This window comes from Callospermophilus lateralis, chromosome 14 (genome assembly GCF_048772815.1).
Source record: "Callospermophilus lateralis isolate mCalLat2 chromosome 14, mCalLat2.hap1, whole genome shotgun sequence".
Classification (NCBI taxonomy): Eukaryota; Metazoa; Chordata; class Mammalia; order Rodentia; family Sciuridae; genus Callospermophilus; species Callospermophilus lateralis.
Window position 1 is genome coordinate 72,126,944 of NC_135318.1, and position 27,634 is coordinate 72,154,577.

At 45.5% G+C, this 27,634-nt stretch overlaps 1 pseudogene; it reads right to left on the reverse strand.

Moving 5' to 3' along the window:
• The window catches only part of LOC143380024 (cell division cycle 5-like protein pseudogene), an 81,653-nt pseudogene extending 54,769 nt beyond the window's left edge, over nt 1-26,884 (reverse strand).
• Nucleotides 26,885-27,634: the final 750 nt, after the last annotated feature.

A 27,634-nucleotide genomic window follows, 5' to 3' on the forward strand; every position in this document is an offset into this window, starting at 1 on the left:
CCCCAAAACCCGGGTTGGAGGGGTCTCACCCCTTGAGGGGGAAATCCCCTGGACCAGGGTCTGTTGGGAGCTCCCCCTGACACCCTGATTGGAGGGGACTCACCCCTTTAGGGGGGAGTTCCCTAGACACTGTGTGCATTGGGAGCTAGCTCCAACACCCCGGTTGGATGGGTGTCACCCTTGCAGGGGGGTGTCCCCTGGACCCGGGTAAGGTGGGCCTCCCCCCAACACCCCGGTTGGAGGGCTCTCACCCTCGCGGGTGTCTCCTCTACACCGGGGGTTCATTGGGAGCTTTCCCCTTACACCTTGGTTGTAGGGGCTGTGCCCCTCCGGGGGTATCCTTCCACCCAATGTGTGGTGGGTGCTCCCCCGGACACCCCGGTTGGAAGGGTCTTGCCCATGGGGGAGTAGTTCCCTCGACCTGGCATTAGTTGAGAGCTCCTCCCGAGAAGTTTCACCCCTCTAGGGGGGAGTCTTCTTGACCTTGGGTACTTTGGGAACTCTCCCGACACCCCGGTTGTAAGGGTCTCACCCCTCAAGAGGGGAGTCCCCTCGACCAGGGGTGAATTGTGATCTCCCCCGTCACCCCAGTTGAAGTGGTCTTCCCTAGGCGGAGGTAGTACCCTCGACCAGGCGAGCTGAGTGAGCTCCCCATGACACCCCGGTTCGAGGGCTCTCTCCCCCAAAGGGGTGACCCCTCTACTCGGAGTGTATTGAGCTCCTCCCGACACCCTGATTAGAAGTGTCTTGCCCCTTGAGGGTGTGTCCTCTCAACCTGAGGTGCTTTGGGAGCTCTCCCCGACCCCAGGTGGAGGGATCTCCCCCCATGAGGTGGGGGGGTACTCTCTACCAGGGATGCATTGAGAGCTCCTCCTGATACCCTGGTTGGAGGTGTCTCACCTCCCGAGGGGGTTCTCCTCGACCAGGGGTGCATTGGGAACTCCCCCCGGCACCACAGGTGGAGCACTCTCCCTTCTCGGGAGGGAGTTCCTGTGACCAGGGATGTGGTGTGTGCTCCCCTCGACACTCTATTTAGAGGGCTCTAACCTCTCGGGGCGGGAGTCCCATGGACCCCGAGTGTGGTTTGAGCTCCATCGCCACCCCGGTTTTAGGGGTCTCACACCTTGAGGGGGGAGTTCCATGAACACGCGTGGTGGGAGCTCCCCCCGACACCCCGGTTGGAGGGCTCTCCCCGCTAGATAGGGTGTGCCTTCATCCTGGTGTGTGGTTGGAGCTCCCTCAATACCCTGGTTGGAGGGCTCTCCCTTCTCCAACGGCAAGTCCCCTCACCAGGGGTGCATTGGAAGCTCCTCCCTAAACCCCAATTTGAGGGCTGACCTCCCTCGATGGGGTGTCCTCTCTATCTGGAGTGCGGTGGGAGCTCCCACTAACACCCCAGTTGGAGGAGTCTCGCCCCTCGGGGTGGAGTATCTTGACCAGGGGTATGTTCGCAGCTCCCCCCCACCACTCAAGCTGGAGGGGTCTCGCCACTTGCGGGGGGGGATTCTCTCGACTCAGGGTGCCATGGATGCTCCACCTGTGCAGGGCTAATACTGTAGGTCAGGAAGCACAGACCTCATGGTGAGTCAGAGTTTGAGGGTGGGGAAGAGGCTTGGGAGGATCCCTGGTCTGCTAACCCCTCTCTCTCTCTTAAAGTATTTACATCTAGTAACTTTAAAGCACGAACATATGCAGGGAAAGTGAGTCACAGAGTTGCCCATTTTTCTAAAACCAGGGATTAATTTGGCATTGGATCCAGATCTACTTCTTGATCTTGCTGCCTTCCCTTCTTGTCACTGAGAATAAGATGAATAATCAACAGAGGGCTTGGAGCAGAGGACTCATAGGGCCTGCTCTATGCTAAAGGACATCATTCAGTGTGCTCTCTTGAGCAGAAGAGGCTGGGAGTTCTTAGAGGCCTGAAGGGGAAGAAGTAAGAGGCTGGGAGAGATGGAGCTGAGATCCAGTGGGAACAGTGGAGGAAAGCTTGGGGTGGGCTTCTTATGTTCCAGAGATGGGGTTGATTTTTCAGATGGACTTCTTAAAGTGAGGTGACAAATGTGACTCCCAGATAGGTCCTGAGAACTGGAACCATGATCTTGCCATTGACTGAGATGTTCCAGGAGCAGCAGGTTTAGAGGGAGGTTGTCTCCATCATTGCTAGAACCAAATGCCATAGACCAAGTAGCTTATGCATGACAGAAAGTCATTCCTCAGCATCCTGGAGGCTGGACAGTCAGAGATAAAGATGCCAGCAGATTTCATGTCTTGTGCTTTCTGGCTCATAGCGAGGCCTTCTGCTTGCATCCTTACAGGTGAATGAGCTCCTGGGCCTCTTTGATGAGGATGCTAATTTCACTCATAAAGACATATCCACATGACCTAATCCCCTCCCAGAGGCCCCTCCTGATACTTTTGGGGTCAGAATTCAGCCTTTGGTGTGGGGGCAACCAGCATTAAGGCTACAGTGAAGGCATGAAGATTTTCACTTGGACAGGTTGCATTTTGATTTATCTGGGCAGTTGAGGGATGAGTCAGAGTTCAAGAGAGTTTCATGCCAGAGATAACAATGTGGGGGCACCTGGGAGGTGTTGAAAATCTCTAGCTTCAGAGGATGTCCCAAGAGAGAACGCAAATCTTCTCAAATATGGGGGCCCCTGTACCATCCCGGGTAAGCCATGCCACCGGTTGAGCCTTTTTCTTGACTGTAAAGATGTGAATTAAAGCAGTTTTTCTCCAACTTCCTGTCCTGCTCAGAGTTTCTGCAGTAGAATGTCTTCAAAACAAAAAAGATTGATCCAGACTGACCAAATGGGTGCTGTCCACACTTCAGTGCTGATCTCCTCTAGGTGACGATCTGGGTTACTTGGGTTATCATGGGACTGACACTGCGGGTGCTCCTGGAGTGAGATCTGGGATGGCTCCCAGTTCTTCATCCTGCTCAGCAGGAGCAGTTATCTCTAGGAAGTCAGAACTACTCAAAAAACCAGTCCACTGGGACCAGTAACCTCTGAAGTCATATCGCCAAAACCTGTTTGCAATCTGTTTTCCTGCCAGCCGTTAAGCCGAGGACTACAGAAATAACCAGAGTCTTCCTGTCCAATATCCTCTCCTGCTGCAGGGCATTGACATTCCTATTGCAATCATTGAAGGAGACAGACATTACAAGATGACCTTACTCTGTTTTATCACAGGCTGATGCATTAGAAGTAGGGCCCTGGAAAATGAGGAGATTGGTCTTTGCAGGTCAGGTGGGCTATTCCAAGGAACAGAGAATAACATGGCCACTAGAACAGAGTGAAGAGGTTTATGGGATGGACTGGAAACTCCCAGCAGCTGCATGGTTAAGGTCAGTAGGGTGCCAAGCAGGCTGTGCTGAGACCCACAAGAGAACTTGCACACATAGCCCTCCATGCAAAAGTAGATGGGGTGGCCTGGAGCCAGAACACTGGGAATGTCGCTGCAATTTGAGGCCAGAGATCTGACCCTGGGCACCCAGCAAATCAGGTCCAGGCACTCATTCCAAAACCAAACTGGAAGTAATGGAGAAAACAAGGAAGGAGCTTTCCTTACCATGGCCATGTCAGGAAAGACAAGTGAGCTACAGAGTCTTGGTCCTGTCCATGGGCTGCTCTCATGAGCTTTCAGGTTAAATATAGGAGGGATTGAGACAGAGCAAGAGGGCTGAACAAGGATGCAGCCCGGGGCAAACTAATCTGGTCATCATCATCTCCCTGATGCTCCTAGGAGGGGCTTCTTGTCTATTGGTCTGTAGGTCCAGAAGGGGGCAATTTGGTTCCAACTGGACATGTGCACCTGCTTGATGGGGCCAGCCTTGTCACCAGGTGATCTCTGCTGTAAGGTTCTGCTGTTCCTCAGAGGTGTATGGCAATGACTGGATACTTCTAGGCCACTCCAGGGCTGTGGAACAGGACGATGTAAAAGCTGACACTGAATGTCCCTGAAAACGTTGGAAATCCCTTAGTCCTCATCTCATCATTGTGTCCCTGTTGAAGACTAGGTAAATCAGGGCTAATAAACCTTGTGTTACCAGGTTTTAGAAGAACACTCCTTAAAGGAGAACACACCTTTATGCAGAGCTGAGCAGGAGTCTGAAGACAAATAAAAAAGGAAGGCAGAGATGCCAGGCTTCCTCCTGTTTGGTGCCAACATAATTAGCAGCTTGTAATTCTTTGATGGGGACCTGCACACTCCCTCAGCTAGAATCCTGCTTCTGTCATTTTCTATCATCTTGGTTGAGTGAGTTCTCCATGTTTAGAAGTTTGATATGAAAAACGGATGCAAAACTGTGCCATTTCATTAGATCACGCTGAGGACCCAAGGAACGTTATGCCTCAGAGCAACACTTGGAGCAAGGTGAGTGTACTTAAGACTTGTTCTTCCCCAGGACTGAATGATTCTGTAGCCAAATCCCATATTCTCCATACTCTGAAAGATTGCCAGGAGCACATCTGGGTTCAGAAGTGTCTCAGTACCTCAGAGGAAGACCTCAGTTGATGGTTCTTCCCACTCCATGAGCTCTCTCATCAGATGACAACAGTGATTGACTGTGGTCTGGGCAACTCGGAACCTTTAGATGGAGATGTGAAGCCAAGACACAAGCATGTCACTGATACACAGAAAGAGGCACCAAGAGACATTCAAGATCATGATGAGGATGTGTCAAAGGGCAGTACACGACAAATGGTTGGATGCTTGATGAGACAGAAATGATAGGGATGTGAACATAGAATCAGCAGATCATTAGTGTACTCAGAAGGCCCCAGAGAATCAGTTACAAGTGTCAGATCTTATAATTGTGTGCAGAAGCCCACAAGTATGCTGGGGCTCAGTCTGTCAGTAAAACAGCCATATGAACAAGAGCACAGTAAAGGAACCCTAGGAGTTTAAGGCAGGACTTTTAGGAAGAGTTCACTCCACTAGACTTTCTGTTAATTCTAGAATGAATACAAAGATGACAGGAGTCTTGTGTGTTAAGCATAGTGTGCTTGAGCCTGGTATCCTGTCACATGGAGGCTGAGGCAGTAGTTCAAAGCCAGCTTCACACATGCAGATTTTGAAGATAAAGCTGGGATCAAGTGGAGTTCTGCTATCTGATGGAGTAGCAGATCTAAAGAGGCAAACTTGTAGTTGTGGACAAACTGGCCCAGAGTCATTTAGGCATTGAGGGGTTCTTATGGATAGTTGGAGGGAATTTAGGGATCTCACAAAGTGGGCTAGGCACTGCTACTCGTGTTGGTGGAACCCTTACTTTTCTGTATTTTATTAAAATTGTGCAGTAGGACACACATCCAGAAAGAGCACATGCCTTTATGATCATTAACAGGCAGTTGAAATGAACAATCAGGTGCCATATTAAGTTGCAGGCATTTCTGGAAGGCTTCTGTCCACTTGCCCAACCACAGCCTCTGAAGTCATCACTTGATGACACAGGCAGTGACTTCCTGTGTTCCTCTGTTTCCACACTGCCCAATGCTGCTGAATAATGTCACATCTGAGTTTTACTTGATTCAGACATCATGTTCATTCTTCTGATTCTTCTGATTCATGTCTGATTGTGCAGGATGTAGCTTCATTCTGTCAGTCATGGTGGATAATGTGCCTTCAGATGGGCATGCTCAGGTGCTTACCTGTCTGCTGCAAAGAGGTTGCTTGGGTCATCTCCAGGCCCAGGGACTATTCCCTATGCCACAGTACTGTAGTGGAGACTGTGAACATGTGTCCCATGGCATTTCTGCTGAGGACACACCAAAAGTGTTGAGACCCGGAATCTCCATAACTTCAATTCTATTAGACAAACTGCTTTTCACAGGGCAGGAAGCACCCATATGCTCCATGGACATGGTGGGTTCCCGTCACTTCATGTCCTCACCAATGCTTTTCAGGAGCTTCTGTGCTCACTCAGATCCCTGCCCTTGGCCACAGGCTTCCCTATATCCATGGAGGCCAGGACTCAGGATGAGCCTCTTCAGGCAGCAGTGGGGACAGTGTGTCCTGTCTACTCAGAAGGCCAGTCCTCAGAATGTCTTAGAAACCCATCCCTGGAACTCCCATCTTAGCTGCTCCTCTTGCTAACTGTGTAATCACGGGTGATTTAATTAACCTCCCTGTGCCTCTATGTCCTGGGGTGTGGAGCATGGGTGAGAACATATGCCTCCCTGGGCCATCTTGATAATTAACAAGTGAAGGCTACTGAACATTTGGAAGGAGGCAAGTATGCTCTAGGGGATCCATATCTGTGAGCCAGAACTGGAGCCTTCCTAGGACACAGTGATCACTATGTTCTACAGATGGCTTAGAAGACAGATATGGGGTTTATTCCACAACACTGGTAGAGCTCTCTGTGTCTAGGTGTGTCACCTCTCAGGGAGGGATAGGCATCAGCCTTTCCAAGTTGAGTCCATATGAGGGTGTTAGCTGTTTCCAAGGACCAGTGTTTATGTGTTGTTCATCACAGTGACCAAAATGCCCCACAATAACAATTTACATGAGGAAAATCTTATTTGGGCTCATGGGGTCACAGGTCTCAGTCCATGGTTGGCCCAACTCCATTGCTTTGGGCCTAAGAGGGAGGCAGAATATCATGCAGCAGAATTTAGCACAGGAAAGTTGTTCAGCTCATGGCTGAGGGAGGAACTTGGGGGACAAAATATAATCCCCAAGGGCATGCCCACAGTGACCTATTTCCTCAAGCCATGCCCCATCTGGGTATGGTTACCACCTAGTACAGTAGTCTTCAAATCCATCAAGTGGATTAATCCACTGATTAGGGTCATGGTTCTTGTATTGTAATAATTTCAGCTCTAAACACTGCTACCTTGTGTATCATGAGCTTTTAGGAGGACACCTTACATCCAAACCATAACAGGGCTGGTCATGTTGTAGGAAAATATTTTCTCTTTCAAGAGCAAGAGTGCTTCTGCTTCATGAGATGTTCAGAGGGCAGCAGCACAGTGGATAGCAACAGGCTCGGAAAAGAGCACATGGGCTTCTGGTCCATGCTTACCTTGCCTTCTGACTAGAAGATGGCCATGGTGGCTAGTGCTGGTCCTTCCCTTTGGCAGAATGCACAGATGAAATAGTTTCAGAGTTTCATGCAGCTGAGGATGTGATGGTACTCAAGATGAGTAGAGGGTTCCAGGACCCACCAATGGGCAAGGCCGCAGCCCATCCAGCACTGGTTCCAATAAAATTCATTTTAAATCTTCTGATCACATTAGGAGGAACTTTCAGGGTAGTCGTGGGAGTCCTGAGCCACTAACATGTGTGTATTTTCCTTTGGGAAAAAGGAGAAAACTGACCTGCCCAGAGCCACCAGAGCCCATGTCTGCGCAGAATGTACCATCAGTGTTTGTCTTCATTGGCTAGGATTCTCTTCTTCCTGGCCAGCATCTGAGAGCTCTAGCTGGGTGTTATCCATGAGGCATTAGTCTGTGCAGCTACTCTAAGGTAAAATCCAATGGAGTCACATCAGCCCTTGAAAACCCATAAGGAGCTTGGCGAACAAGAGTCTGCATACCTAACCCTGGGCAACTGACCCAGTGATGCTCAGCATATGACAAAGTACATGTGTGCAAACTCAGATGATGGTACATTTTTAGATACTTGGTTTCTTTCAAGTTAGCCCACACATCATTAAATCCACCCTTGTAAATCAATCCTCTCTCCCACCTCAGGGTATGCATCCTGTGCACAGCCCCAGAGGTATTAGCCATTACCACCATCTGGTTTGACTACTAAGTCACTGATTTTCAAACATTGTGCTGTGATCTCTGGTCAGGAGAGGTACTTCCTAGTTTGAGAAGGAGGAGGCTGTGAGATTTATCCCACTACCTGCTCTTACTCTTCTCTGCCTTCACAGTTCCTTTTGATTTGCTTTCATGCATTGGGGTTCTTTGCAAATTTTAGGTTTGAAAATCCATGGTTTGAAATTTTTAGGAAAAAGCTTAAAAAGTTCTGGCTTAGGCAGTTCAATTGTTATGAGGTTGCTTCATAATATTAACATTCCCTGATTATCTATATCCATTTTCTTACCTGCATGATAACATACATCCTGCCTGATAAGCCCTCATAACATCTCTGAGATCTCTTGTAATCCCAAAATTCCAGGCCCAGGACTGGGCAAATCAGAGGGTTTCATGAATGTCTACCAGATCAGTGAGTGAGCTCTCGGTTAACTGCTGCCAGTGTGCAAGATAGGCGGGGGACAGAGAAAGACTTTCAGTATGTTGTAATAGGTCATAAATGACATTACACTGAACATGTTGTATCCTACACTGAGCCTTGCATCTTAGCAAACTTTTTTTTTTCTTTAAAACAATAAGCAAACAAATAATCAAGGGTGCCCTCAGTGCTCGTGGTCATGACAACAAGAGACAAAAATGCCTTTTATGCCTTAGGGTTGTGAGCCAGGCCAGCTGGTTCCATTAGCTCCTCCTCTGTTTTCCCAAGTGCTATCCTTTTCATGTCTCTTCAGGCTTTTGCCACCTGGTCTGGACCCCTTCCATCACTGGACCCTGCTCTTGCAATCTCAGTTTCTCAGGCCTATGCCTCAGCAATGTGCCCTCCACTGTTTGCACTCCGTGAGATACTGGGCCAAAAGGTTCTTGTTCTCTGCTGTGATTCAGTTCTGGTCACTTGTTGAAGTTAAAATGGTATATCACCATTGCTCTGAAAAGAGGACCATTGTCTGAGGTCTGAGGAGTCTTTTACCTAGACAGACATTTCAACGATGTAGTGCACCCTGCAAATGCTGTCATGGAGAGTGGGCTGTTGATGTAAAGCTACTAGCAGGTAGTGGAGGACAGTTGGTGAGAAGCAGAAAGTGCCAGAGTGATTCAGTGTCTTGTTTCCTACTTGTATGTTTCCTCTTCACTAGAGAGATGCGCACAGAGGCATGGTTGATTGTTCTCATCAACTGAGTGGAGCACATCCCCATGACTGCATTTAATGGCGCTGAACAGGCTTGCCTCTTCTCCACAGTGTTGAAATCATGGCAGAGGCACCACACTGGAGGCCAAAAGACTGGGGTGGAATTCATGTGGTATCTGGTATCTGTCATCTTTTGTAGAACTTCTGTTCTTCCTGTAGAGATGCCAATAGCCAGCATTTGTGTCTCATTTAATCTATCTTGCCTCTCTATATTGTGTATTTCTGTCTGGATTAAAATGGAGACCCTTACTGAGGCCCTACCTGTGTTTCACAGGTCAGGGCATGTATAATCTGCTCCTTTTTCTAAGCAAATTATACAACCAGCCTGGCTCTCAGCAAGCCACTTCTGTATCCCGCACAATAAATCAGTTGTGTTGCAACAAAGAAATGCATGCATTAATGTTGCTTTGATTCCTTAAAAAATTATATATATATATATATATATATATATATATATATATATATATTTAGAAAATTGCGAGAAACTATATACTCTATTATTAAATTAGTATATATATTTTTTTGGATTTAAATTGATGAAACATTACAGATCCAAATACCTCCTATTAATTGTAACTGTTGATTTTAAGATACATCTAAAAATATGTATTTTAAGATACATATTTAGAAATTTAAATGTGAAAAACTTTGTCTTGCAAGGATGGACATATATCTTTTGAGTACCTTGCCTTTTTTCATATAACTCTCTTAGGAGGTAAAAAAGCATTGCTCTAAAACACACCTAATTGAGCTATGTAATATGAGATTAGAAGAAACTAAATTTACATTGGTAATATGAGAACTTCTGGGGCAATTTTGTTGTTTCATTAGCTAAATAATAGCACATTGCATTTGATAACTTAATTTTTTTTTTACTTTTCATTATGCTGACCCCTTTGTCATCATGCATTTGAGGAAACACAATACAAACAAAACTGGAATCCATTTATATTAAAATAAAACGATTATGAAAGAATTCAAGATATACACTCCAAAGTCAAAATACCTTATTAATTTCTCCCTTTAGTTTATCTATTTAACAGTTAGTTGAAAAGTACAATATAGGAGCCAGGAAGGTGGCCCATACCTGTAATCCCAGCAGCTAGGGAGGCTGAGACAAGAGGATCCTGAGTTCAAAGCCAGCCTCAGCAATGGTGGGGCACTAAGCTACTCAGTGAGACCTTGTCTCTGAGTCAAACACAAAATAGGGCTGGGATGTGGCTCAGCAGTTGAGTACCCCTGAGTTCAATTCCCAGTCTAAAATATAAATCATTTTTTGCTAACTTGTATTTTTAAACATTAAGACTTCAGTTTAAGTAAAGGAGCTTTGATTTGTTTTTAGGAAGTTTCTGAATGTAGCATGGGTGTGTGCATGTGAAGTAGTGAAAACTCTTCCTTAAATTTCTTTTTTCCAGATTAAAACTAACTTCAGCAAAAGTGCAGTGAAAATCATATCTAAAGTTGTGAATTATAGAATTCTATTTATAACCTTTTTTAAGAGGAAAATATTTAAATATTTGACTAAAATCACACTTAGCATACATCTTTTTTGATTTGCAATCCTGTGATTTTCTGGAATATCTGAACAATCTTCCAAATGGGATATCCCATTATACAAATATTACTTAAGTATTTAAGCATGTATTAATGAGACAGGGCACCTACAGTCTTTATATTTTGGCTGTAAGTTTCTGAGGGTCCAGGAGCAATCCAACCCTTTGTAGCCAACTCTTGATAAGCTGTGTGGTTGAGTGTAATGGTAGTGCACAGTTATTATGGAATCATACTGTGGGCCACCCACCCAGCCTGTGTGGAATTCAGGTGGAGACAAAATTAGATGCAGATGTGGCAAAGGTTTCCTAGAGAGATATTGCTTCAGTTCAGCACTACTGTTTCAGAATCTTCAACTGGGTGAAGAGGGTCTTTATGGAGCATGTGGAATGGTAAAAGAATAATGATTTTTGTGATCATGGATTTGAAATGGGTCATTGGGGGAAGGGAAGGCAAGTAGCAATTTTGGTGGCAAAAAGGTCATATAGGTATATATATTTGTAGTTGTTGGTTTGTTTTATTTTATTTGTAGTTGGACACACTACCTTTATTTAATTTTTATGTGGTACTGAGGATTGAACCCAGCACCATGCATGTGTTAGGTGAGTGCTCTACCACTGAGGCACAACCCCAGCCCCTTACTTATATAATATTAATGGAATAATCAGGTGAGTAATGACACTTCGCAGATCAAGAGAAAAAGAGAAAACTGTGTTTGCACACTTAGTGTTGCACACATAAAGATGGATGATCATGATTTTTCTCATTAGCAATTCCAGTCTCAGAAAGTTGGAATTATCATCTCATTGTATAACCATTCCATTACCAAGCATTCTTAATTTTTTCTCCTGAAATCTAATTTTACTCCTTCTTTCCAATCCAGCCTGAACCCTCATTATTTAGTATCTGATGTCATTCTTAGGATTTCCTGACTGGTCCCCCTGTCTCTGAATTTGCTGTGTAACTGCACACTCATTCCGTCATCCCTCCAGCAAGGGTGCTCCTTCTTTTTTAAATATTTATTTTTTAGTTGTAGTTGGACAAAATACCTTTATTTATTTATATGTGGTGCTGAGGATCGAACCCAGGGCCTCATATGTGCTAGGTGAGTATTCTACCACTGAGCCACAACCCCAGCCCTAGGGGTGCTTCTTCTTGCTTACACCATACACTCTCCATGACTATATCTTCTCACAGCCCCATGTATATGGCCTCAGCACTTCTATGCATTTTACACGTTTTTAAAAAATTATTTTTAACGTCTTTATTTCATTTATTTATTTATTTATTTTGTGGTGCTGACATGCTAGGCAAGCGCCCTACTGCTGAGCCACAACCCAAGCCCTGCATTTTACACTTTTTACATCATAAATCGAGTGATGGGTACTACCATTTTGGTTATTATGAACATTTCATTTGGTCTTAACTGTTTAAAGGAAAGCCTTCAATGCCATTATACATTATCCCACTGGGCAGAAAACATCCATGGTGTACCATCATTTAAATGTCAAAATCATTTGGGAACCAAAAGCAAATATGCAAGTGTTCATAAAACTGAGCATGTGGCCTCCTTCTTCCTGTCCTGCAGTATTGTTTTGGAAGAGGTGAATAATGCAGGTGACATACTACCATTACCTTTGGGAACTTTTTACCCAATTCATATGAGAGCCTGGATTAGAGAGAAGTTTCAAATGCACAGTGAAAGTGAACCATGGAAGAATAATCTTAGTCTTTTTGTCTTTCTACCCATATGTACTGAGAGATGATTTTAAAATTAAATAAATCTGTTTTAGAGTAGTGTGTCTTAGGGGTCATGAATTTGAACTTTTCTCCTATTTTGAAACCCCTTCTGTAGTACCCTACTAAATATCAACTGACTTTTCCTTTCCCATTTCCATTCATGGTCATACACTTGGTTCTTCATCATATTAATTATTATTCCCATCCTATGATATTAGTAAAAAATGGTTCTCAAGTTGTTATGTTTTATGTTGTGCTTCTTGTCTTCATCATCATCATCATCTTATTATTATTATGTTTGTTGTTCAGGAAAAACCTGTTTCCCTTGCCAAGATTTCAACATTCTGTGTTAAAAGTCAGAGGTTAGAACAGCAGATTCTGTTATTTTACAACATCTGTATCACTGGCTGTTCATTTCCTACCTCTTTTTTTCTTTCCCAAATCAAAATTATCAACTAAAATAAGGAATAAAAAACAATATTTATGTACCCAACATGCTCAGTCCCTATGTAGAATTTTGCAGTACCTGGGAGGCCACTCTCATCAATTTTTATTACATTGTTATTTACCTATTGGTGGTCAGGATATTTGCTGAGTTTAGTGAAATCTTTCAGTATTAATGTCTTATTTACTTAAGCGACTTTAAGTTTCATTTTAAAATGGCACCTTGTGAGCACTGAGTCATCCTGTGTAGAGTTTTCACATTTGGTTTTTGCTTTTCCAAATGTTTCTACCATTATGGTTTTAATATTTGTAGGGTAATTCTCTATAAATAGAGAGCAAAAATTTTGTGCCCTCTGAGGACCAGCACAAGCCCCACGCAGGAGAGGAGAGAAGCTCTAATTACAGACCCTAAATAAACAAACAAGCCAACAACAACAAAAGCCTGGAGTATGGCTCAGTTGAGTGTATCACCCCAAACATCAAGTTTTTAGTAATAAAAACAAAACAAAACAAAACAAAAAAACTCACAAGATATGAAGAAGCATGTCTTAGCTCAGCCTGCTATAAGAAATTATGACAGACAGGGTAATTTCAGACACATTTTTTTCTAATAGTTCTGGAGGGTAATAAGCTGGATGCCATAGTGCTGACAGATTTGGGGGCTGCAGAGCTAAAAAGAGCCTTCCTTGCCTGCACAGCCCTGCCTTCCCACTGTGCACACACCGTCTTTGCAGGGCTGGGCCTCAGTGCATGCGGAGGGAGGAGAGAATCTGTCATCTTCCTTTGATGGAGGACATGAGCCCCATCATAAGGGTTCTGTCTTTATGACCTCATCTACACCTAATGATACCTCAGAGGCCCACCTCCAAATATCATCACATTGGAGGTTAGGGCTTCAACACATGGATTTGATGGAAGGACACAACAGAGTCCACAGTAAACAGAAAAGGGTTACCCATCCACAGGGGGGGAAATGCAGGTTCCAGAAACTTCCTATGAGAACTCAGATGTTAATCTTAGGAAAGATTTGAAAATATGTAAAATATATTATATAATATGTAAACATATCATATATATTACATGTTATAATAATACATATAGAACTATAAATTTTTAAATAATAAAAGTATAGTAATTTGATGAAGTCTTAATAGTTAAATGGACATAAAATAACTAATGAACATTTTCTGAAAACATTAGAAAGCAAAATTATTTTTTAGAAAAAAAAATCCTGAGATTAAAAAAAGGACAAAATTTGAAATAAAAAAAAATAGAGAAGATCAAAAGTATAGATGAGGTGGACAGAAAGAAGAAGCCAAGCTGAGAGATTGATAGAGATTATACAACCCAAAGAACAAAGGAAAAGACAATGATAAAAGTGAACAGAGCATTAGAGAAATGTGGGCCACCGAGCTCATCAATAGACATGTACCAGGAATTCTAGAAGGAGGGAAAGAAGAAGGAGCAGAAAAGTGTTTAAGATATAATGACTAAAACCATTCCAGACTTGATGAAACCATTACAGGTCCAAGAAGTCCATAACAAGTAGGATAAACACTGAGACTCTCACATTTGTACACATCACAGTAAGAATTTTGAAAGACAAAGAGAATATAATACAAACATCAAAAGAAAAGTTATTCATCACATTCAAGAGAAACTCAAATTAACACCTGACTTCTCAGACATAATGGAACCAGAAGGTTAGAGAATACCATCCAAAAGTTTCAAAAGGGATTGTCAATCAAGAGTCATATAGGCAGCAAAATTATATTTCAAAAATAAAGGCAAAATAAATGTATTTCTGAAAGTTCTTCAAGCTTAGAGAAAGTTATCTATACAATGCTCTTAACCCACATTAAAAATCCTATTAAAAGTAATTGCCTAGATATAAAAGTATAAATGCATACTTGTTTTTCTTTCTTAAACTGATATTAAAAGCAATTATCTTTAGCAGTATGTATGTAATTGTACTGAAGAAACGCAATATATTGAACAATACCAGGAAAAAGAAGGTAGATGGGAGCAAAGCTGCATGGAGTGGGAGTTTGACACCAAAGACTGGAGCCACAGAAACAAACCAAATGAGCAAGCCAGGATGGTAAGTAAGAAAGTTAACTTAAAAATTATGTAATTGTGGACCTAATCTCCTGCTATAAGCTTCATAAAATTACATGGTTATAATAATGAATTGTTATACTGTGACATATTTAATATGCACAATAATAATATCACAAAGATGGATATGAGTTATATGGAAGTAATCCTTCTGTATCTCTTGAATAGCTAGATTATAGGAGTGAGCCACAGTGTCAGGCCTCCTTCTGTATTTCACAGGAATTATTTCTTACAAAAACCTAAGTTGATATGGTAAGATGTGTATAAAAACCCTGTAGCAACTACTAAAAAATTTACCACAAAATAGTAAAAAATCATTAAAAGAATTAAAATACTACACTAGAAAATAATCATCTAGTGCAAAAGAAATTGATAAAAGTGAAAGAAAACCAAAACAACAGGAAAATAGGATATGAAATGTGTATGGAAGATGTAATCAATATATCAATAGAACATTCCTGTGAGTTGGCTTGACAGTCCAACAGAGAGAGAGATCATCAGACATGACAAAAACAGGTCCCATGATGCCTGCAGGAGAGGCACTTTATGTTCAGAGATACACTAGGTTGGGAGGAAAAGAAAGAAGCTCTGTTCACATCACTCTATAAAAGCTACACAGCTATCAACAGGATGAAAGTTTGATTCTGATAAGAATGGACATTTTGAGGCTGGGGATGTAGCTCAAGTGGTAGCATGCTCTCCTGGCATGTGTGTGGCCCGGGTTCGATCCTCAGCACCACATACAAACAAAGATGTTGTGTCCGCCAAAAACTGAAAAATAAATATTGAAATTCTCTCTCACTCTCTCTCTCTCTTTTTTTTTTTAAAAAAAAAAGAATGGACATTTTTATTAGTAATATTGTCAAGGTATTAGGAATAATTAGCAATTATAAACATTAGATCAGAATTAATGAAATTGATCATAAAAATATAGAGAAAATATACACAGAAAAGAATTGGTACATTAAAAATAACAAAACAGACAAGTAGGTGGGCTTGGCTTATGGCTCAGTGATATACAGTGCATGGCTAGCATGTGTGAGGCCCTGGATTCACTTCTCAGCATCACATATAAATAAATAAAAATAAAGGTCCATTGACAACTAAAAAATAGAAAGAAAAAAAAGATGAAAGAAAGAAAGAAAGAAAGAAAGAAAGAAAGAAAGAAAGAAAGAAAGAAAGAAAGCTATTTTGTTAGACTGACAAAGGGAAAACGAAAGACCACCCAAATAACTAAAACCAAGAATGAAAGAGGGGACATAATTACTAAATTTAAAGAAAGAAAAATGACTACAATTGAACACTATGAATGGTTGTGTGCTAACGAATCAGAAAACCTAGAGAAAATAGATAAGTTTTTGAAAAGACAAAAAATGACTCCAGTTGGCTCAGGGAGGAAACTAAAACCTGAACAGACCTGTAACAAGCTCAGGTGACATTGGTAATCACACGAAGAAAAGCCCATGCCCAGGTGGCATCACAGCTAACCCACCAAATATTTAAAGAACTGACAGCAAACTTTGACAAACTCTTTCAAATAATACAAGAGGATAAAATTCTTTCTGATTCACCTCTTTTAGGAAGGAACCTAGTGATAAAATCAGAGGCAAACACCTCATTAGCCAGAAACCAAGTTCAGGTAGGAGTGTCCTCAGAACAAGGCATTCATTTTGCTATGGATTCCTAATTATGGAACAGCCAAACCTTTACAGAAAACCTTTATGTAAAAGGAGAGGGAAAGAGCCTGCCATTGAATACCAGACACTGAAGGGTCTTTGATCATTAAAGTTGGAGCTAGGCTGTGCCCTGCTTTGGTTCTTCTGTGACTTACAAAATCCTTTCACAAGTAAATACACAAAAGACTGGGGTTTGCTTTAGGGGTTCTAAACCCCAAATTTGGATCCATCTTACAACCAGTAGCCTAGTTTTTGAACAATTAGATCCCAGTGGCCCAGGGGTGGCTGGCTTGTTTAAGACCAGGGCTACAACTGCTTTGCTCTTAATGATGCCCCCAAATTAACCTTGGAACAACAGAGGCTCAGATACCCAAAAGTCTAGACAGCCTTAGGAGTCAAGGTCACAACCCCAGATCACATGGAAGATGGACAGATCTATCAGGCTTTCTTATGGCTGCTCCTGTCACATGCTGCAGGTTTGTCAGACTTTAAATATGGTTACTCTTCTCTCAACCACAGCCTCTGTGGAACATCAATGTCAAGAGACTGCTGAGCAAACTCACATTGGTGAGGCAGGCCTAAGAGCTGTGCCTCCTGACAGATCAAAGCACATCTCTACAGAACATCAAAGTGACCTTCCAGTCCCTGACACCTGCCCCAAACCCTGCAAGCATCAGGCTCTGCACAGAGAACTCCCTGCACTGCCTGAACCACAGTGCTGGCCCTTCCCATATCCGGCACCAGCCTACACCTCCAGTGGCAGAGGCAGGTGGTGTTTTCAGTTCAAGCTTCTCTCATGCCACATCATGGTGGTTTGATCTCCTTCTCCAGGATCCCATTCCCAGCAGCAGATTATCCCAGGGAAAAATGAGGGTGAACAATAACACACACACAAAAAGAAACTGAGTCCCTGGAGTCTCTCTGCCTCCTCCATAGCCAGGTTCCCAAGTAACACTGTCAGCATCTCCATGCTCACTTGTCGTTACTCAGCCAGACACTCATTAATCACACCTTCACCAGCCACATCCCTCCCTATCATGGTCATGGCAAAGTTCCCGCAAACCTTCTCACTGAAAACCCAGGAGGGGGCTTTGGTCCACAGTTTATTCAGGAAGTTGGATGCTTTCAACCATCCCCTTCTTGCCTTGGATTTCCATTATTTCTGTGATGTTGCTCTCTGCTCCCTTTGTTTGAACTTCCTAAAGAAGGTGATATAGTGCTAGGAGCCTGGGGAAAAGATGCTGTGGTCGTGGCCCTTAAGGACTAAGTCTGGGGCAAATTTCTGGAGATTTTCTGACTTCTTCAAGTTGCTTTGTTGCCTCTTAAAGACAATGAACTCAGAAAGGAGGAGGCTCCATAGACCTGGCCTTGAGGACAACCTGGAAGGCAAAGGAAGATGAAGGTCTCCTACCCCATCCTGGAGCTCCTGGGGAAGAAGAGCCAGGGTGTAGAGTGGGCAGCTATAGATGGAGCAGTCAGAAAAGGAAGGCTCATGGGAATCAAGAGCAGCTTTGGAGCAGAACTCACAGAACACTCCACAAGCTCCTTGACCTCAAAACCAAAGTCTCCACCATTGAGCCAAGCCCCAGCCTGCCACCACCCTGTTGTAAACCCTCAACAGTTATTGCTTTCAAGGTCTCTGTAAGACTCCTCCCATAAGACACCTCTTGGAAGAAAGCACCTGCCATGTTTATGTGTGGGCTTCACCCTGTGACTGTGGGACAGGGATGCTCCTTAAAGGGTCAAGCCACATCCCAGTAAGTTAAGGTAGCTGGATGGCATTAGCCTAGATTTTATGTTCACAAGAAACCTGGTGTGTTCATGGTTAAAGATGTCTGCTCAGTAGGCAGAACAGGATGGACCCTGCAGTGACCTCTTTCCCTGGGACTTCATTTGAAATGATGCAGTGTTTACTGTTTCAAGGAGCCAGAACTACCCTGGAACTAGGTGGCTGACTGCTGGCTTCCCTGGGGTTGTCCCTTTGTACTCAGTAAGCATTTCTTAAATTGATGTTCATTTGACCCATGCTAAGGGGCAGCAAATAGAGGAGTTTTGTCTATACTTGGGACAAAGGTTGAAAAGAGAGGAATTCTAACCTCTGAGGCAAGGGCAGTGCAGGCAGTGGAAGAGGCCTCAGAAGAGAGCTGATGTGAAATCTTTGGATCCTGCTCCTGGAGGATGCTCTCTTTACAGTAACCCCGAGACACTGGGTTCCTCTGATTGCAGAGTGGCCCAGCCTTGCACTCCCTCACCTGGTCTCTCCTCCATCCTGATTGATGACAGTCTCTGCTACCCCTCACTCTTGCAGTGGTTGCTTGTGCTCGAGTTCACCTGCTCTTCCAGATTCACAATCACACACCTGTATACTGTGGAGGCCTCCAGCCCTGTCCAAGGAGGTTAATCCACAGACAGGACAAGCAACCTGGTAACATAACTCAGGGGCCCTTTCTGATCATTCTAGGGCCCATGCCCTTCCCAGGCAGACATTTGCATTGCCATCTTCATCCCCTTTGGATCAGGTGATGAGATGTTTTTGTGACAATATCCCCATGTTAGCAAGAAGGTGTAGAACATGAGACCTTCACTTTTTCTCTGCAAGAATGTAGAGAACAAACTGTCCACATCAGGGACAGAGGGAAAATGCACTCCTGGGCCTGGGCTCAAGGTCTTATGGCAACCCATGGAGGCCTGGTGCCAGCTACCCAACCAACATCAGCCCTCAATGGCTGAGCCAGGTGCCCCATGATGTTCTCTCCAGCAGTTGCTGGAACTGACCTTGGTACAAGGAAAAGTGGTGGGGTGAAGTGCCACTGAGCCCATAGACACCCACCCCTCAAGTGACCAGGAAAACCAGCTCCTTTCTTTGGATGAGAAGATCACCATGGGGGTGTGTGTCTCTGATTTCCACTGTTCCTTTGGATTTCCCTAAAGGTACTTGCCATGCCAGTTCTTGGAGGGCAACCATGGAATGATGAGAAGGCAAGGTGGACTCATGCCATATGAAAAAGGTACATGCAACAGATCTACTCATGTACAAAACTGGTGGTTTTTCTCTTCAATAGAATTCTCTAAAGGGAGGAGTAATAGTGAGATGACTGCCCCCACAGTGTCTGAAAAATCCATGGAGGACCATTTCAGGACCCCAGAAAACAGCCCACATTAACATCTGCATTATGAGCTTCTACCAGCATTAAACACAGAGCAGCCACCAGTTCAGGGAAAAAAAAAATTCCTCTAGTCCCCCTCCCCACTGCACCCTCCCTCCCTTGAGGCTCCCCACCACAATCTCCTTTGCTCCCTTCCTCCCCAGACAAATGCTGGGTCACAGGGGAAGCCACCATCATGTGTGGCAGATGTTGGTAGCTGTTCATCTGACAACCAGTCTCCATTTATGTCCTTGCAGGAAAACCCTGATGTGGTGGGAGGGGCCTAGCAGCATGCCCAGCCACTCATAGGCAGCCCTTTGTAGCCAAGGTTTCCATGCCAGCAATTCAACCCTCTGAGGATCAAAACTACAGGATATAGCTGCACCTGTCCTGTACCTGCAGTTGTCCTCCTCATTATGCCTGAATGATACAGTGTGGCAACTCTGCCCAGAGTCTGTGGGCTTTACCAGATATTATGAGTGACCAGAGAGGACTGAAGTCCACAGGAGGTGGTATATGGGCCCCATGCAAACTCTGACATCCTACAGAAGGGTCTTGAGCATTGTGCGATTTTGGTATCCTAGGAACATCTTTGGACCCAGCTCCCCACAGACACCTACTGATGGCTGACACCACATTCTCCACTTTCCCAGGGGCAGGCCTGGGAACAAGAGCAGCGATGTCATTGGGCAACAGTCATAGATGTTGGTTGACATTTCTGGAAGTGTGCCTTAAGGGAAGCAGACTTCAATGCACAAGGGTGTTTGCCCCGTCTCTCCATTCTTCCTTCTGAGTGAAGTATAAATCTGTTCCCATGACTGTAGCAGCCAGAATTTGTAAAATTCTAGATGCTCAGACATACTGAATCCACCAGACTAACACCTACTTGTGGAGATTCTGGCTTTAAATATACCCCTGTCTTGGTATTGTCAGTGTTTTCTGGGGTTCCTACTACATGCATCTGACCTTGATCCTTACAAAAATTTACCCTCAGATCACTTATGCTCAAGTCCCTCCAATCCAGCTTTTTTTCCAGAGTCCATCAAAACACTTTATCCAAGTCACTGATGGTGTCCCTGGGCAACAGACCTGGGACAGCTTATGCCTTTGCCTGCTCTCTTTGCAGCATGCAGCCTGCTACCTCCTAGCCTAGGTCTCCTTCTCCTGGCTGTGTGGGGTCATGCTTTCCTGGTTCTCCTGCTACAGCTCTGCCATGGTTTTCAGGACTGATCATTCATCAACCTGTTCAATGCAGGAGTCCTTCAGGCCTGGTTCATAAGACATCTTTTCTTCTCATAATTTTTACTGAAAAAATATCATTTTATACATGGCTTCAGTTATTATTATCAAACCTCCAGTTGCACCCAGAAGTCTATATCTCTAGGCAAGAAATGAAATAGTGTGCAGAAAAGTGTATGAAGTACTGAATACATGGCATACTTTAAGGGCATCTGAGAGGCAGGCCACTTACCCCATAGACACAGCCCTGGGTATGAGGCCATGTGTTGCAGTCCCTGAGCTTGCTCTATGTCCCACTCCTTGATTGGTCACTGCAAGAGCAGTTAGCAGAAATTGCATTGGTGGCTGCCTGTATTCTGTTTAGCTATTACCTCAGTATATATACATGGTAACTGCAAAGTAAAATCAGACCTGTTTCCTGCTTGGTCTCCAGAGGTCTTGAATAGGGACTCCATAGACACACTCTACTCTTTTTTGTGGACCTCCTCACTGAATGAGAGTGACCATATGCAGGAGGCGAAGATTCTAAAAGTCAGCCCTCAAGATTCGTGTCAGGGGCACAGCAATAACAAACCAGCAAGAAGCAGCCACCACGGCTATCACAAGTGAGCACTGATGCAGGGGAGACCCCTCCCCATGCCTGCATATGTTCAGTCCATTATGGCACAACCTGAGAGAAAGAAACCATCAGCTCACCTTATACAGAGGAACCTAAGGCATGCAGAGCTGAATGACCTCACCTGAGCTATGGCAGAGCCATGGGAGCCAGGCTCAGGCCCTGGGAACTGGCCTCTCACACACAGAGATGCTAAAATATGTCCAAGTCAAGGACATGGCCTGCAGTGCCATTCAAAGGGCCAGTGGAAAATGGGAGGAAACCTCATTCCCACCACCAAGGACAAGGAGACAGCTCACTCCATAGGGTGGCAGCAGCTGAGGGTGGGAACAATCTTCAGGGAGGTGCCCGAGGCTCAGACAGAGGCAGGATGATGAATCTACACACAGCAGCACCAAGCATGAGGTGAACACCAGCCGCCAGTGGGTTGTCTGTAGGAGGGTGCTGGCAGGAGCGCACGCTCTGTCTGTGCTGCACTCTAGTTTTTCTTTTTTGAAGATAACATTCACTCTATCACTTTTATATAATGTTAACTTTAAAAGTCATTGGCAAATAAGCTGATGACAAACAGAGGATTCATGTGATGTGATCCCCAACATGAGTTACCAGAGACAGTGTGAACCACAGAGTGGGAGAGTCACAGGGGGTGGCTGGGGGGAAAGAGGAGGTGGCAAGTTTCCCACCGGAGCAGGTATGTTTCCTATACATGAGAAGGATGGCCCCTGGAGGCCACTGGACTGTGTAGAGAAGGACATACCCTGGAGGCCTCTGAACAGCATAGGGAAGCATGACCCCTGGAGGCCACTGGACAGAGTTTGGAAGGATGGCCCCTGGAGGCCACTAGACAGAGTGGGGAAGGGTGGCCTCTGAAAGCCACTGCACAGCATGGGGAAGGATTGCCCTTGGAGGCCACTGGACAGTGTGGCACATCATAAACACTGCCCTTCTCTGCCCTGCACATGTGTTGGGAAGCAGCTGGCCCAGTGTGATGTTGCCACAGTGAGGAGCATCATCTGGGACATAAGTGACTCTTCTCAGAGCTTCTTTTTTCAGATCATCACTCCAAATATGTAAAATGAAATCACTGGACTAGACTCCAGGGAGCACAGGGTGGGCACTGTGGGGAAAGGTGGAGGGCAGTGCAGCAGGAGGCAGCAGGGGCCTGAGCCCCTTCTAGCCCAGATGCATTGCCCTGAGCAAGGCACAAGGTGGTCCTGCAACTGCTGCCAGGCCCATGGCAGTGCAGAAGACAAGAGCCAGGCATCCACATGTGGCACCTCTACCCTCCACTCTGCCAAGGGCATGGAACTACTGGGAGCAGAGAGCAATGGGGGGGTTTCCGCATTTGCAGAATAGATGTGGACACAATCACCCTAGCCTGCTCCAGGGGGAGCGAGGGTTAAAGCGATAACAAACCAAGTGTGGGGCTTGACACAGCCTGGGTGTCCCCAAGTTATCAACCACTGCCATGATCTAGGTATACTCAAAGCCATCATCTCAGAGAGCACCATTAGTATAGATGGAAGTCCCCCTTCACACATAGCACCCTCAAACTTCCAAAGCCAGCATGCCCCTCACAACCTCCAGGCAGCACACAGACCCAACACATCTGGCAGGGCAAACAAGGTGGGCATCGTGAGCACTGCTCAGAAACACTGGGTCATATGCAGCGGGTGTGCTGCACAGTTCCATCTGTCTGGGGAACAGTCACCTGTCTTCCTTTCTATACTCTCTTGAAACCCAAGCTCTGAGCTCTAGGCTTGATCTAGGTTCCAACAGTGCAGGTCCCAAAGCATCTGTAACTAGGCACAGTTTTCTTAAGGAAAACCTGTGTTTTATCTGGGAAAAAGATGAATAAAGCCTGGAATTCTGGTGCCACTTGAGGAACAATCATCAAACAGGTGGCTATTTTTTTTTTCATTTTTCACAATAGCGAAGATATGGAATGTGCATAGGTGGAAAAAGAAAATGTGGTGGCTATACATGATGGAATATTATTCAGCCATAAAATATAACAAAAATCTATCATTTGTAGCAACATAGATGACCTCAAGGACCTTAGTTTAAATGTCATGAGCCAGGCAAGTAAGACAAATATAGCATATTCTCATCTACACATGGCACCTAAACAGTAGATTTTCATAGAAGCAGAGCTGGGAGGGAAGAGGACACTGATGGGTGCCAGGTGCTATTGGAGAGTATGAGGAACTTTTAATGTTCTACAGAGTGCAATGGGTGATTGACCACTGTATATTTCAAAAGAGCTGATAGGAAGGATTTTGAATGTTCTCAATACAAAGAATAAATGTTTGAGGTGGTGGATTGACCAGTTGCCATCTCTTGATTGCATATAACATGAATGTGTTGAAATAAATTGTCCTCATTTACAGGTGAGGAAACCATGCTACAGAGAAAAAGTAGCTTTTGTGAGTTACACAACCTATTTGTGGCAGCACCAGGATTTGACCCTGTGCTTCAGAGTCCATGTCTTAACCACTGGGATCCACTCCCTATAGCTTGAAAGATCAGTCCAGCAATTTCTCTGTATGAATCAAGGAAATCATGTTTCACAAACCAGGATAAAGTTCCCCAGGTTCTCTCTTGGTCCAGGAGATACTGCATTTGGGGAGAGAAGATCACAACATTTCAAACTCTCTTGGTGTTTCACAAAGACAGACCCTGTCTCCAGCCTCATGCAGCCCCCAGCCCTATCTGCTTCCACATTGTGCCCACAGGACACTGCTGACAGGCTGTTGGATTTTCAAGGCCTGGTGAGACCTAGATACCCCTGTTTCCAAACACTACCTCAGGGCTGGAGAAGAACCCAGGTCACTTCTATTCACCCTGGCCCTGTGTAGCAATCAGTCAGAAATGCAACAGGAGGCATGAGCACACCCGCTGTGGTCCCCTGCCTGATATCCACAGCATTGAGAGGAGACCTCAGCAAATCCCGTGCACAGCCAGTCTTGTTTCTGGGCCTCGCTGGAGCCCAATGCAGTGTGTCACATCCCATTACAAAAGACATGGTTCAGACAGACAATCACCTAGATTGGAAGATCAAGGCTTTCCTGGGCCTGGAAATACTGAGAGAGGAGGCATACAACAGGGACAACAGCCATGCGTCACATGCCAATGGAATAACCAATCACCATGCAGAGCTCTGTCCAGGACTGAACCTTGGCACCTCTGGCAATCAGCCAAGTGGCCAGAATATGGGCAGAGCTCCAAGCCCCCTCCCCTGCTTTGTACTTCTGCTCCCACTGCCCCAGACAGGGGAAGCCATAGGTGCTTCCCAAGCCCATCATGAAAGCTGCCACTTCCCCTGACCTGCCTCCACCTCCCAGCCCCAAGTCTTCATCTGGGCACATGGGTCTGCCTTCCTCTTCTGTCCCATATGAGCTCCCCACTCTTCTGCCTCCTTGGAGTCTCTGCCAAGAACAGAGATGATGGAAACTTTCCACCATGGCCAGCTCTGAAGAGAGCCTTGCTTGATTCATTTATTTCCAGCAGCTCAATGACGTTTTTTTTCTGGCTGTTACATAAAACAAAATAAATCATTGAGGTGCTTTCATGGTGCAGCACAGACCCTTCCAGAGGAGTCCACCAAGAGTGTAAAACAAGGCCTCTTGACTGGCACACGTAGGCCCAGATCCCAGCCTCGCCCTCCTCCTGGGGTGTGACCTTGGTCAGAAAATCAACCTCCCAGCCTTGGTTTCCACACCCATAGATTGAACAGGAGTGACACCTTGCTGGTGGCTGTGATCTCACAGAGAGATTCAGGTGAAGGCCCAACCCAGGACTGGGCACAGGACAAACAGCAGCTTAAAGAACACAGAGCACAAAGGCCTGGCCACCCGAGAACATGCACTGAACACAGTGAGAGCCAGGCTTGTTGGGGGACTTTGTGTGAATCAGCCAACCCAGGCCTGAGTCCACTCCTTCACTGCTCCCAGTCACAACTCCCCTCCCCACACACATTGATTGGAGGTGCTGTCCTTGTGGGCCAGCACCTAGACCTCCTTCCAGTGCTCCACCCCTTTATTCCAACCTGTGTCGGGGCTTCCATATCCAATGACCCACAGGAGCCAGGCTGGTAGTATGGGACATGAGGGAGGGACAAGAACTGTGTTCAATCAGAGCCAAAGATGCCCAGCTGCCAGGTCTTCATACCTGCAGAGGAAAGAGCATGTGCCCCCTTCTTGCTGGTGGAGGTGGCAGCTCACTCACAGCTCTCCAGAGACACTATGGGGGCTGAAGAGAGCTAATCCAGGTTTAGCCCTCCACAGGCATTTGTAAATGAAGGTTTATTGAGGCTAGTGGCATTTACTCACTGTGGCTTCTTTCACACTGTACCAACAGACCCAAGAGGCGCCCAGGTTTGGGGTGGCCCACAGTGCCACCTCCCAGCCAACCCATTCCAGAAGCTCACTGCCTGGTCTGTCTCCTGGATCTCTCCTCTTCCTGAGGGGATCACTACATGCCCATGGAGAACTGCAGAGTTCTTACCCCAGGACAGTTAAGCACACACACAGCAGTAGCAGACCCCATGGGTTTCTGAATGGCTTCCAGAAGGCCTGGTCTGGCCAGGAGGGTCTGCTTGCTTGTTTAGTCAAGCACATGTGGTGACTGGACCATGAATACTACTTCTTGGAGCATTTTCTAACGAGGGCCTGCAACAGTATGCCACTGACAACTCAGATCAAGGCATAAGAATCCCTTAAAAACAGAACCATCAGAAAGGACAAGCTGTCTTCTAAACTCCAAGGGAGGACAGACCACTAACTTAGATCACAGCTAGTGAAGGCAGACAGAGGTGGCACTGGGTCCATGACACCAACCCTTGGTGCTGGGTCACCTCTCTGTCTCCCAACTCCCACACTTCCCCCCCTCATGCTCCCTTACCAATGCCCAGCCCACCTCTGCACACATGTGAGGGCATCAGCTCCCTCCCTCTGGATAAAACCTGTCTTGGCCACTTTAATGCCTGGCCATGTTTATCTTTGACAACCCCCAGACAATGACCAACACCATCTCTCAGCCCATAACTCTGGGTTTCTAAGAACTGACTGCCACTCCACCAGACCAGGCAAAGTCTCTTTCTAGAGAGTGAAGTGGTCTGTCCTTTTGCTGCTGGTCAGGGAGACCTGAAAGGTGGTTGTATTCCTTTCACGTCTGAGGTTCAGCAGGACAGGGAGGATGATGTTCTCGTCCAGGCTCAACAGAAACCACAGCAGGTTGTCATAGGTTGGGTAGACCTCCACACTGTGAATGCTCTCCCGGGCAGAGGGTGCCTGCGTGAGAATGTCCTGGCCCAAGTGAATCTTGTCCTCCCACTTGTCCTCCTCCTCCAGGAGATGCTGGCCCACCTCATCAGCCAGATGGAAGCTGAAGAAGAGCTCCATGGCCGTGCCCCCCAACCAGCAGGGCCAGGATTTCCTTGGGCTCCAGGTCCAGGTTGGAGCTGAACCATTCATGAAGCAGCTCCAGCTTGGCCATGCACAGCTGGGGGACCACCTGCAGCTGGCAGGTGGTCACCACCTCCTTGGCCTCAGGAAAGGCGAACAACTTGATGCAGAGTAGATCCTTGACAGGGTCAGTGTCATCCCAGACATTCCTGTGACATAAAACTACACTTTGGATCTGTTGGAGTAGATGGAGCTGTGGAGGATGTGGGACTTTAGCTTCCAGTTGAAGGGAAACTTCTCTAAGTTACCAAAGAGAATGAGCATCAGCAGGAGCTTTATGGAGAATGGGCCATAGCTGGTGCTGACTGAAGACAGGCTGCAGATATTGTGGATAAAGAACTCCACACAGGTCTGCAGGCTGCTGTTGCATGTGAGGTCCTGCTTGGCTTCCTCAGGAAGGAGGACACCTCAGCATTGGCAATGTGAAAGCTAGAGAGGAAAAAGCCAGGCAGCAAGGAGAACCTCTGCAGGCCATTCATGGTGACTTGACCCTCAACCACTATGAGGAGGACAGTAAACTAAGAGTGAGACTCTGTTCTGTTCTGTGAGGAAATGACCCAATCGAGTCCCTTCCCACCACTAGTGCCAGCCACAGGGAAAGTCCTATAATTCCACAAAATGTGTTTTCCAGGACTATCCCCAAAACTGTGTGGAGTGGGAAGGAGCCCAGATGGCCCCTAATCCCAT